Source organism: Orbicella faveolata, unplaced genomic scaffold (genome assembly GCF_042242905.1).
Source record: "Orbicella faveolata isolate gen_17 unplaced genomic scaffold, um_ofav_v1 contig_4, whole genome shotgun sequence".
NCBI classification, from domain to species: Eukaryota; Metazoa; Cnidaria; class Anthozoa; order Scleractinia; family Merulinidae; genus Orbicella; species Orbicella faveolata.
The window spans coordinates 9,036,188-9,048,253 of NW_028301569.1; the positions used below are offsets into that span (position 1 = coordinate 9,036,188).

General features: G+C 36.1%; 1 long non-coding RNA gene across 1 annotated transcript; it reads right to left on the minus strand.

The window, feature by feature from the left end:
* Positions 1–8,149: 8,149 nt before the first annotated feature.
* LOC110068507 (uncharacterized) lies at positions 8,150–9,801 on the minus strand. The gene is made up of 4 exons (XR_016203189.1): positions 9,513–9,801; positions 9,123–9,203; positions 8,749–8,823; positions 8,150–8,498 (listed from the first exon to the last, which is right to left on the minus strand). It is a non-coding gene; the product is annotated as an uncharacterized LOC110068507 (long non-coding RNA).
* Positions 9,802–12,066: the final 2,265 nt, after the last annotated feature.

The following is a 12,066-nucleotide window of genomic DNA, read 5'->3' on the forward strand; positions in this document are numbered from 1 at the left end:
AAGACGTTTAAGTTAGTAGCAGGTATTTTTACGAGAGTTTGGCTTTCCTTTCGAAAGTGGCGTTTCTTTGTCAAAATTTGTCTTGTACTTGTCAACGCGCACTCGTGTTTAACAGTTCACTGTGAATTATTTTATTTCTCGTTTACTCTTTTCAGTTTCCACACTGGGGTTTGTTCCTTACTCAATTTTTATCTCTTCTATTTTCAGGGTTTGTCAGCAAGACAGGAGGAGATCAAAAGGATTCAAGCAGGGAGGATGAAGACAAAGTTGAGAATAGCTCTTTAGAATTTGGCTAAAGTGAAATCTTTCCGATAATTAATGGCAGTCTTGCAACTAAAAATGTTGTATTAGAGGCCAAAACCTCTTAGTCTAGAATCATTTTGATCGTTTAACGTTTTAATTTTTTTTCTCGACTGAAATATTTGCATTCGAGTGACATTCGGGCGCAGAAAAAAATTTCAATTTGGTAGTGAAGTTTAATTAATTATTTCTGCCATTTTTGCCGGAAAGGTTTCAACCGCTTTCGAGTTATCATCTGTTACATGTTTTCAAGTTGTGGGGAATTTTATTTCTTGGATCGAGCGATCATCAGTTTGATTAAATTAAATCTTATCGGTCGGTATTTGCATGTTTTACTACGTTATTTTGTCAGATTTGAGTGTTTTTGATTTTTTTTTTTCTTGCAAAATTCAGAATTGTTTTGCGATCGCTCAACTCCCCTAAGTTTGAAAACATGTCACTAGGCGATAACCTTTGTAGAATATTTTAAGGTGGCACTACATGTTGAAATCAAACGGCGATAGCAATTGGACTTTAATAACTATAAGTTAGGTGATCATGTCAATCATAACGAATTGTGTTGTGACAAAAATTGAGCAAACAATTCAATGCTGAGTTTTGATTTGTCGTGTTCTCCAAGGTTTTAGGAAGGCTTAGTTTCAATCTATGATGTGAATTGCCTGTTGGAGGGCAATGCCCTTGCTCCAAAACAATATCACATGATTGTTCAATAAAAATTGTTTCATTTTGGAAGGCTTTTCAAACTCTTGAAGTTGTCGATGAATTATTTCTACTTCTCAAATCTTAGCATTTCAGCCAAGAAATCAAAAAGTCTATTTCAAGATCAATTCTTCGCTTTGTAGTCCAATTCGCTTGAACATATTTAGTTTTCCTTTTTCTCCCAAAAAGGTCACAGAGCTTCTACAAAAGAAACACGTTGCTATTAATTTATGTGAATTGTAAATGTTGAAAGGGCAACTTCCTTGCTTAAAATTTACTCAGTATAATTATCAAACAAGTTATATCGTTTCTTCCTACCTCAGTTGAGATTTTGAATCACTTTGACTTATTCGTTAGTAAATCTGAGTTTCGTGGCAACTTCTCTCAAGTTAATTTATAAATATTGTAAGCATTTGTTGACATGATCACCTATTCTTGAACGCTTTTTTCCTTGTTTCACTCGGCGGGTTTTTTTTAGTTTTTTTCCTCTGTTTTTTATACACTTGCGGTAAAATGACTGAATATTTCTTTGGACGTTTAATGCGTATTGACATGCAGAGCCACCTTGAATAAATAATTTTAGAAGAGGATATTGGGTTTCTGGATTGATCTTCGTATCAAGAAAGTCACTTGATTTATCGGCAGATGTTGCTATATACATTTCCGTACGGAAACCGGTCGGTTTAAATTGTTTCTTCGGGAGGGGACTAAGCGTATAAAGATCAACCAGAAACCAAATATATCCTCTTGTTTAACTTCCAGCGAGGCTGTAATGAATTATGTCTGGTATCAAGCAACTCTTTCAATTATCGCTTTTCGAAAAATTTAGGTCTAATTGTCTGAATTTCCAATTTTTTTTTTGCTTTCATTACCGTCAGATCTATTAATTTTTTGAAATGTAGCTTCAATTGTTGGAATGTTCTAGAGAAAAAATGCAGCTCCGATTTAATTGCCTGATTGTTCTAAAATGTTGCTTTCGTTCGCAACTGACAGACATTTTCACTATTTTATCTTTGATTTTCTAAACTTGGTTCCAATTGTCTGATTCTTTGAAAATATTATCGTTATCGTTTGTATTCACTAGTAATTTATCATCACGAACGTAGCTCCAATTGTTTGATTACTCCAAAATTTTTGCGCTATCGTTTGCTACGGACAAAAATTTTCCAAACACTCGCTATTACTCTATTTCTTTTCAAAACTACAGTTTCAATTTTCTGATACATCTAAAATGTTATTGCTTTTTCACTAAGAGTATTCACTTTTTCAGCTTTGATTTTCAAAACCTGATTCCAATTGTCTGATTGCTTTAAAATTTTATCGCTATCGTTTGCTACAAAGAAAATTGTTCAAAACACTTGTTGTATTGCTTTTCAACGTTCTGATTCATCTAAAATGATTTTGCTTTCGTTCGCAAATGACAAAGTTTTACAACAGCAGCCATAGGATATATAGATACATTTTAAAGCTTGATAACCAGACATTAACCTTTAACACCTCGCTGGAAGTAATTTCTAGAAGATAACAAAGCAAGCCATGAACAGTTTATCTTAAATTGGCCTATTATTTGTCGGGTATTGGTTTTTCATCTCGGCTAAAAGTTATAGAAGTTCTAAAAATTTTCAAATTCTAGGACTAGACTGAAGTTTTCGTGGTTGTTTAATATTCGTTGTAGTAATCGGCTTCATGGCTTGCCTTTGCTACCTTCTTGAAATATATTGCATGATGATATCACGTTAGATAGTTAAGCTGGGAATGACGGGCAGCTAGAAACCTATTTACAGAAACGGGAAGAGCAAGATAAAATTTGTACAACTGCAACGCTTCTACACAACATCGAGAAGATGCCGACGTTTTGGAATCGCTCTAGTTAAGAGAGTTTATATAGTTGGGGCTCAATTTACCCGGCTATGTAAGCTTTCTTAAATATAACGATTTGGAAATGTTTTCATCCTCTCGATGTTGCGCAGAAACTTTGCTGTTGTACAAATTTTTAACTTGTTCTTCTTATTTCTGTAAATAGGTTTCTAGCTGCTCGTTGTCTTACGGCTGACTAGTTAACAAGATGTCATCATAGAATATACCATCTTGAACACAAACAAATGTTCACTGGATTCAAAATATTTAAAAAAAAAAAAAAATCCCAAATGGAAACAAAATTTTTCGTTACTTCGTGTTCAAGATGGTATATGTCAAAAATTTTTTGGCGGGGAAATTCAAGGGGGTACCCCTTTAAAATTTTTGTCAAAAAAGTGCTCAGGGGAAACGCTGTGCAAATTTTTTCCAATTTTCCCGCCAAAAGTCTTAGTATATATAGGGCAAATTTTTTGATGACACCTTTGTAATTAATTTAATTGAATTTCACTTAACTAATTAACTATTGTAAGTAGAAAATTAAAGATAAATAAAACACTTGTTGTGAGTACTTTATTGTTTGAAATATTTTATTTGGATATAATAAAGATTACAACAGAAATAAGGACACCTGAATAAAAGATTGCATTTAATGACAATTAAGTTAAGCGATAATTTAGAGTTAAAATACATGTTTGAAAAAAAAAAAAAAGGCGCATGCGTATTATTGGCGCCCGTATTTTTTCTAAGTCTTTTGGCGGGAAAATTAAAAAATTTTGACAAGGGTTACCCTTAGAGTAAATTTAGGCAGTCAAAACAATTTTTCAGAAAAAATTTAATAAACAACAGAAATTGATTTTGTACAAAGCTAACTCGACGAAACACGCTTGAAATAACTCGACAGAAACTTAGCAACGAATTTTTTTTCTAAATTCTGGTTCAAGAGAACTTTTAAAATTGCTTTTGCTTACGACATGAATAATCCATTCAGAAATTGGTCTGTGAAAGAAGACTAGTAAAAAATTGTGATTCTAAACACGAAAGCTAACTGTAAAAATTTTCTTCTCGAGGAAATTCAAAGAATTTTGAAGCTCACGATACGAGAACTCGGTGAATCATATGAAAGAAACGTACGTGACTATTGAACAATTGTGGTGTTGCGCTACACTAACGACCGTTGAGAATATGTTAATAAAGTTTTGCACGGGAATTATTCAAATTCAGGAAATGTTGCCGTATTTTAACTGCTAACTTAAAAAAATAAAGAAAATAAAGTTTCGTTTGGTACCCTGCTGCCTTGCCGTTTATCTAAAAAAGCCAACAAAATATCAAAGGCCCTTTACAATCTTTATTAGCTAAATTAACAGTTAAATCTCCTGTTGCCACGCCGTGTATTGAAATTCCCGCACAAAGCCTTACTAACCTATTATCATCGGCCGATAGTGTAACGCAACACCACTGATGCTCAAGAGTCACGTACGCGTCAGTCACACAATCCACCAAACTCTCGCATCGTGAACTAAGGCAAAAGATTAAAACTGGATAAAAATTTGTTAAGCTAAGCTAACGAAACATTCCAAACAAAAATCACTTCTTGGGCCGGTCCCTTTTCATAGAAAGCCTTCTTGTTTTGCTTAATTGAGAGCTGAAAACTTTTGCGATCCTGACGTTTAGTCCACAGAAAAAAAAAAAAATCCTATCTTACTCGTCCCATTTTTTCGGCTTGAAAAAACTCTCAATCTGTCTTACTTTGGTCCCTTCTGTATTATGTCTTGTCTTTAGTGTCTTGTCTTCTTAGTATTACCTCCAGTGTCTTGTCTTCGCTTTTACCCTCCCTTAGTCGTATGGTCAGAAACCTTGAAAGAAAGAGAGGAAAATGTTTAATATATCATACTGATGCTTCTGTTGTTTTGTTGTTTTTTTTTAACTACGTAAAGCTTTCCTCATCCTATCCCATAAACCTTGTCTAGATATCCTCATCACCTGTTTTTTGACAATGTGCAGATTTTGTAAGGAGAAATAAGATTTAAATCACATTTGCAAGGAAATAGATAAGAAAATCTCAATTAGCTAAGTCAACATTATTTGCTGTAACAATTTAAATAGTAATGTCTATAAGATACTGTCTGAATTTCGTTGTTCTTTAAACGAAGAGGAATTAAGTTAAATTTGCAGACTGGTTAGACAAGAGCACTGGCTTCGAGGCCGAAAATTGAAACGCTTTTAAAAAGAAATTGACGATGATAATATTTCATTCACGAATTGTTTGGTTGGTTGTTGCGGTTGTTGCTGTTGCTGCTGTTTAATAAACTTGTAGATTTTTTAAACAGAGGCCCAGGTGAAGATTAACAGGACTAAGCAACAGTTACCTTTGAAAAGCTTCCTTTTTGGTTCCGCAAAATTTGCAATTTACATGCTGCACTAGGTTCAGGTTGTATAAACTTAGGACGACAGCTCTTACGAACAGGAGAAACAAATATATACTTCTGCTCGGCCGGCCCAGTAAAACAAACAATCTGGTGATGACAAAAACACTTCAAAGAAAGCTGACACATTTTCATGAATATCTTTAACTATAAGAATAATTCTCAGTTAAATGTTTGAGGATATTCCAACTGTTTGCAGCAGCTCTAATCTTGTCTAATTCAATAAAGAATAAACTGTTCTGCGATTATTTGTCAACCAGTTTCTCTTTCACCATACCAAAAAATCGTTCTTGTCTTTTGTCTCACTTAAGACCAAGAAAATTTCTTCCTTTTTCCATTTTAAAAAAAAGGTATTTTTGTTTTCGATCAGAACATCTAAGTTCTAAAGATTTAAAGAAATCTCTACTTTTTAGCTGATTTCACGATCGTAACCAGTATGAGGCAAAATAAGGCACTTTCCTCGATCAGCTTTTCGTTGTTGTTGTATTTTTTCTTGCCTTGTTGTAATATTAGCTTTTAACTTTGTTTTATATAGAGCGGTTTTCATTTGAGTGTCGAAAAGTAATTGATTTTGCATTAAGTAGGCCACGCAATTGGCTTAAAAAACTCGCGCCACTTTTTTAATTATAACCAATCAGAAGTAAAACCGAAACCAATCGTGACGCGTTCGCACACTTTTTCCCGCGCTTCGCGTCAGCTACAGGTAATTACTTCGAGTTTTAAATTGTTCAGTTCAGTTTATTGCCTGTGTCCTTTTTGATTGGTCAGAATGGTTACTTTGCTTTTGGGTTTTCGACACTCAATTAAAAACTGCTCTATGTTTATATCTCTATTTAATAAGTTACGTTTGCTTTGTATGCTTGTGAGCTTCATATTACTGTATTCTTTTTTTCCTTTTTTTTTTGAGTAAATAAGTGTTGTTGTTGTTGTTGTTTTCTTATTGAATGAAGAAAGTGAAACACTGCTAAGTACCTAGGAAGAGAATTAATCCGTAAACTTTGCTTCAGTCATATATTTTTTTCTGTGTCTAGATAGATGTCTAGATCGATAAATGATTTCTCAGTTACAATTTCAGGTCGTCTGTTAGTCGTGAGAAGGATACCGAGATCAAAGTCATCAGAAAAAATCTTCAGATCAAAACATAAATTGTTGAGACTTTGAGCAATCTGTCAGCAAAGATGCAGTGATCGAGAAAAAAAATAATAAAGCCATGGGGTAATGCGATCAAATCATTTTCTGCCAGTCAATTACAAAAAAGACATCTGTCAGCTAAAAGTATCTGTCCCAGTAAAAGTATTGCACATGAAATATACAGGCTCACTTAAAAGTTTGATCCAACTCACCATTTGTCAATATGGATCCGTGTAGCGAAATAATTTGCAAGTTTCATTTTGGATTTATCTGTCACTTTGTCAGTAAGGATGTTGAGATCAAAACATATTATCTATCCGTGAAATTTGAAGTAGTCTGTTTGTTGCCAATAAGGATGTTGAGTACGAAACATATTTTGAAGTTAAAATTTGGAATTATCTCCGGTCAGTTTTCGTTTATGATCTCGAGACGAAAAAAAATATTTCTCAGTGAAAATTTGAAACCAGGTTAGTTGTCAGTAACGATGCTGAGATCAAAACGGGATTTTGTCAGTTAAAATTTGGAATCATCTGTCAGTTGTCAACAAGGATCTTACGTTCGAAACATGATTTGTCAGTTGTCAGTAAGGATGTCGAGATCAAAACATGATTTTTTCAGTTAAGATTTGGAATCATCTGTTAGTTGCCAGTAAGGATCTTACGTTCGAAACATGATTTGTCAGTTGTCAGTAAGAATGTTGTGAAAAAAACATGATTTGTAAGCTAAAATTTGGAATCATCTATCAGTTGTCAGTAAGGATATTGAGATCAAAACATGACTTTTTCAGTTTAAATTAATTTGGAATCATCTGTCAGTTGTTAGTAAGGATGTTAAGATCGAAACATGGTTGGTCAGTTAAAACCTTGAATCATCTATTAGTTGTCATTCTTGGAATTTAACAAAACTTTGAGTTTCTATAAGATATTAAACGACATTGCGTGAGCTTTAGTGACCTACTGTTTTCCCTCGTTCTTTGGCTATTCGGAATAAAAATCTGCTAAAGCAAAGAACACTTTTCCGGTCTACTGTTTCAAATCAAAGTCAAACAATTTAAAGAAACTCACACTTTCCAGCTGGAATTTTCCTACAATTTTTCCTTCCAAAACTGATCAACAACAAGAATCCTATCAACATCTTATTTCTCCTTAACCTATCAGTAAATTGACAAGCCGACAGGTGATGAGAATAAATGAACCCATCGAAGTGTGTAAGTGTTGTCTCGGTGAACAATCGAATTCTCAGAATTACCAACAAACGAAATAAACTGCAATCAGTGCAGAGAATTAATAATTCGAACCATGTTTTTTTTTTGGTATATTATGACTTACAAGTCAACAAGTGCGTTTTGGCAAATTTTGTGATGCCGACTCTATGCAAGATTTTCCGATCCGTCGTGTTCAACCAGAAATAAAAACAACATTCCCGAACAGTTGTTACGCCAGCTGGACACCATGATACGTTCAGGTACTTAGCAACAACCGTGCCTCTTTAAATTTGTTACTCAGTTCTAGATTACAAAACATTAACTGACCTGCCATAGATATCTTCGACTCCACCCTTGATCTTTCACTGCTTCAATGCCATGACTATATGGGCGTCAACTTTATCTGAAAAGAGATACAAAAGTTTATTTAATTTGTGGAACAACTCGCTAGTGGCTCTGGTTACGTTTTTTTCGGAAACCCTTCATCCTTTGGTCGCCAAAATGACAACACGCGAGTTAACAACCCAGAATTCAGTTTTTTTTCTGATAGCTTAGCTGAAGTATGTGCCGTTGCCATGGCAACATACATAAATATAGACAAGCTAATCAGGTTTTGTTTATTTGCAGAAAATTTTGTAATTATGTTCGACCATTCTAACATTACGTGACGAAACGACATTTGCTCTCCTAGTGCAAAGAAAAAAAATCGCAGCAAAAGTATGGATTTTGACTTTAACAAATAAACAAACAAAAGGCCAGCTACTCTTTGGAACTTTATTCCAGGTAAAGTGAAACATCAACTGACCTTGCATCGTAGATGTCTTTAACTCCACCACTCATCTTTCACTGTAGCGATGTCACCCGTCTCCGTGCTAGATGTCTGCCTGACGACAAATACAAAAGACATCTTGATGAACAAAATTATTCATAGTAATAATTTCCTTAGGTAACGCAAAACGTACAGCAAAACATACCGCATAACGTAACGCAAACTAAAAGCAATGCTCTTATTGGGCAAAGAAATTATCAACAAGAACAGGTTATTTGCCAAAACTGGCTACTCCTCTCTGTTTTGTGTATAGTACATGACTAGCTTTATAACTCCATTCAGAATTTAGGAAAACATGAACTGACCTGCTGAAGATGTATATAGGTCCATCTTAGATCTTTCTCTGTTCTAATTCTTCACCTGATGAACTTCAAGCCTGCCTGAATAACACAAAATATTATTTCATGAGCAAATTATAACTGGTTATGGTTTACTTTCAGAGTAACATTAAACAACGAAAAGGGATGCCAGTACATAAATAAATAATAAATAAATTACAATATTTAGAGAGGTAGCCACATCAGGCTTAGACGTTTGCTAGTAAATAATGTATTCGCTCTGAGCGACGAGAAATTATCACAAGAATAGGGATTTAGACACGAGCAGGTCCCTGTTAACCCCATTGTACATTGTACACAGTCTCTAACTCCATGCAAGAGTAAGGGAGACGTGAACTGACCTGCCATAGTTGTATTTTGCTCCGTCACTGATATTTCACTTTTCCACTGTCTTCATGTTTTGTTCCATTGCCTGGTAAGACCTACAAATTAAAAGACAGTATGATGTTATCGTAAGGAAACATGATGAAATTTGACAAACGTTATGAAGGAGAAGAGCTGCAAAATCTGAACCAGAGCTGTATCGGGAACCGTTTCAATTCAGTCCTTCTCCTTGTTCGTTATTGATAACTACTAAGTACTTAAGTCTCAGTATCAGTATAAAGTTAGTTGTGCTTTACCGGCATGAATTGTTTATCGATTTTAGCTAAATAAATGTATCAAATTCTTTGAAATCATTTCAACGGTCTGACATAAAACGAGTAATAAAGCATTAAGTTTTCTTCACATACCACCAGCAAGTCAAAAGTACTGCGAGTCCACTTCGCAGCTTGAACTCGCTTGCCGTTTCCGGCTCTCAAGTACCACATACGATTCACTTTCGTTCCAGGAGGTTCCTATAACAAGGGTTTTTGTCTGGAACATGCTTGGCAACGATTCTTCTAATTTAGAAAAGGTATTGGGCGAATTTTGAACCAAGAAACCGAACTTCCAAACACCTCGTACAAACGTGGCGAGCAACATGAATATCAAATGAGCATAAAAATATTTGCAATGCAAATAGGACAATTAAAAAAAAAACATAAATTCTAACTTGGCTCCCAGGGAATAAAGGAAAAGAAATTTAAAATTATTTATCCCTCAACATCGATGCGATTTCGCTAGTTTTATTTCCCTAGCCCTCGGTACCAAGTTATAATTGGCCTCATCAAGTTAAGTCCTGAGTGACGGTGAAGAAGATTGGAGTTAGGAAGCTGAAAGAAAGGTATGTATGAACAAAACCCAAGGGAGGGGTACTAAGGCATTACTAAGGAGGGAGGATAGAAATACCCCTGGTCGCTTCACGCTATCGAAACCAGAGGTAAGTGCCGGCCTGATGGTTCACAAGGCCTTGAACGCAGACTTAATCACAAGCAATAGCCCACAAACTGAGCAATTTCCAGGGGATTGGGAAAATTCGGTGACCTTTTGATGGCGTTCAAAAATCGTTAGGAAGATCTCGGTTCTTCTTCGGTAATATGTTGCTTCAGAAAACAGCACTTTATCTAAACCAATCGGAATTCGGTTATCTTGCCCTCTATGCTATAAATGAATGAAGATGGATTCCCAAGTAAACAAAAAGCAAAACTGGGTGTTAAGATGCTAAAATGCCAAAAAGTACCTTTACTCTGATCAGTAATTCCAGCTGTCGTCTGTGAGCACAGGCAGCGCCAGATCTTTCTCGGCAGTTTCCAACGTTACCATGAGCCTCTCGTGGAGGGCATGAGCACGACACTCTATCACGTGACACAGCCGGCTTTGACTTGGCCGGAGACTGGGTTTACTGTCAAGTCCAGGGCCTCGTTATTAAAGGCGTACAAGAACCAAACAGCTCGGCTTGGCTGTGACTGTGTGTCCTCGGGATCTCCCACGGACACACAGTCGAGTTCTGGCTGGAACCATTAGACACACATCTCAAAGCTGCCTGCTTTGGTGGACTTGTCAACGAAATCGGTGGAAAATAAAAACAAAAAAAATAAAATAATAAACACCAGTAAAATTTATATCTCTTCATTTGGCAGGTCACGAGTCAGTGCTCTTACAGAGTCCCTAACAAACAAACCATTCTGCTCTTTTCATTACACGAGTTCATGTTTTTGGTCTGCGGTGAAAGAAAAAAATCTTACGAAAGTCATTAAAGTTTGCAGAAGACGGTAAATATCAGCACAAGATTAATGTTTGTTGCCAATACAGAGCATTAAGAACGAAGGAATAACACATTAAGCTTTAATCTCTGGAGTTTTTAGTTTCCTGCCTTACATATTTGTGTCACCACAGTTGTAAGACGCGTAGTTTTATTCTGAAAATCCTTAAATCATTTGCTGTGCCAGATCGATCATTCCGCGACGCTCTTACACTAAACTTTTCAACTTGAAAATGACCGTCGAACAGTCGAAACGTCGTTGCTTTTTAACGTTAATTTTTTTTTAGTGAAATCCGTTTCTAAAAATTTGCTCTTGTTTACACCAAATTATTGTCTCACCCATACGATCGACCCTTAGTCGAGCACTAGAGTTTGTCTTTTAATTTGGATATTGGTAGAGTTAAGACTGGGGCAAGTAAGGTATGATACTAAGAAAAGAGATGAGTGTTTTCAACAGCGTACGGTGTGGTGTAGTGGTTAAGGGGATTCGCTTGAGAGCGGGAGGTACGAGGTTCGAGTCCAGGTAGGGAAAAGAATAAAAAAAAAAGTAAGGGGACTGGTGCGGTCACATGGGGGCGGGGGAGAGACTTGGACGACAGGGGGGAGTCCATCAGGGTCAACAGGGGGGCTTGGAAGACAACGGGGGGAGTCCTTCGGAGTCAACGGGGGGAGGAATTTCGGATTCAACGGGGGGAGTCCTTGGAAGTCAACGGGGAGGCGAACTTCGGAGACTATGGGGGGGAGATGGTGGAACCCAACAGAGGGGTAGTGAAGGAAATGAATCATGACTTAAAGGGTTGAGAGGCATACTAGGAGTAAAGAAAAAAATGATGAGCATGTTAGAGGGTGGGATAAGAGAAACAGTAGGGAAAGGAGGGGAAACTAGGGATAAGGATGGGTAGGGTTAGAAAAAAGGGAGGCTAGTTCAAAAAAAGATGCTGTTAAACTTGATATCGGGAAAGACAAACTTAACAAAAGAAAAGAAATTTTTTTTAGTGTGTAGCATCGCTGTAAATTTTTATTCGTCATTTGTTTTTTGGCAAATCGAACAGGCTTGCCCAAATGCATCAAGGCTTTAAAAACATCCAGATCATACTCATTACGAGGGCATCTACGTGCTTTACGTGTAATATGATATTTCACCTAAGGTCATTACTGGGTGC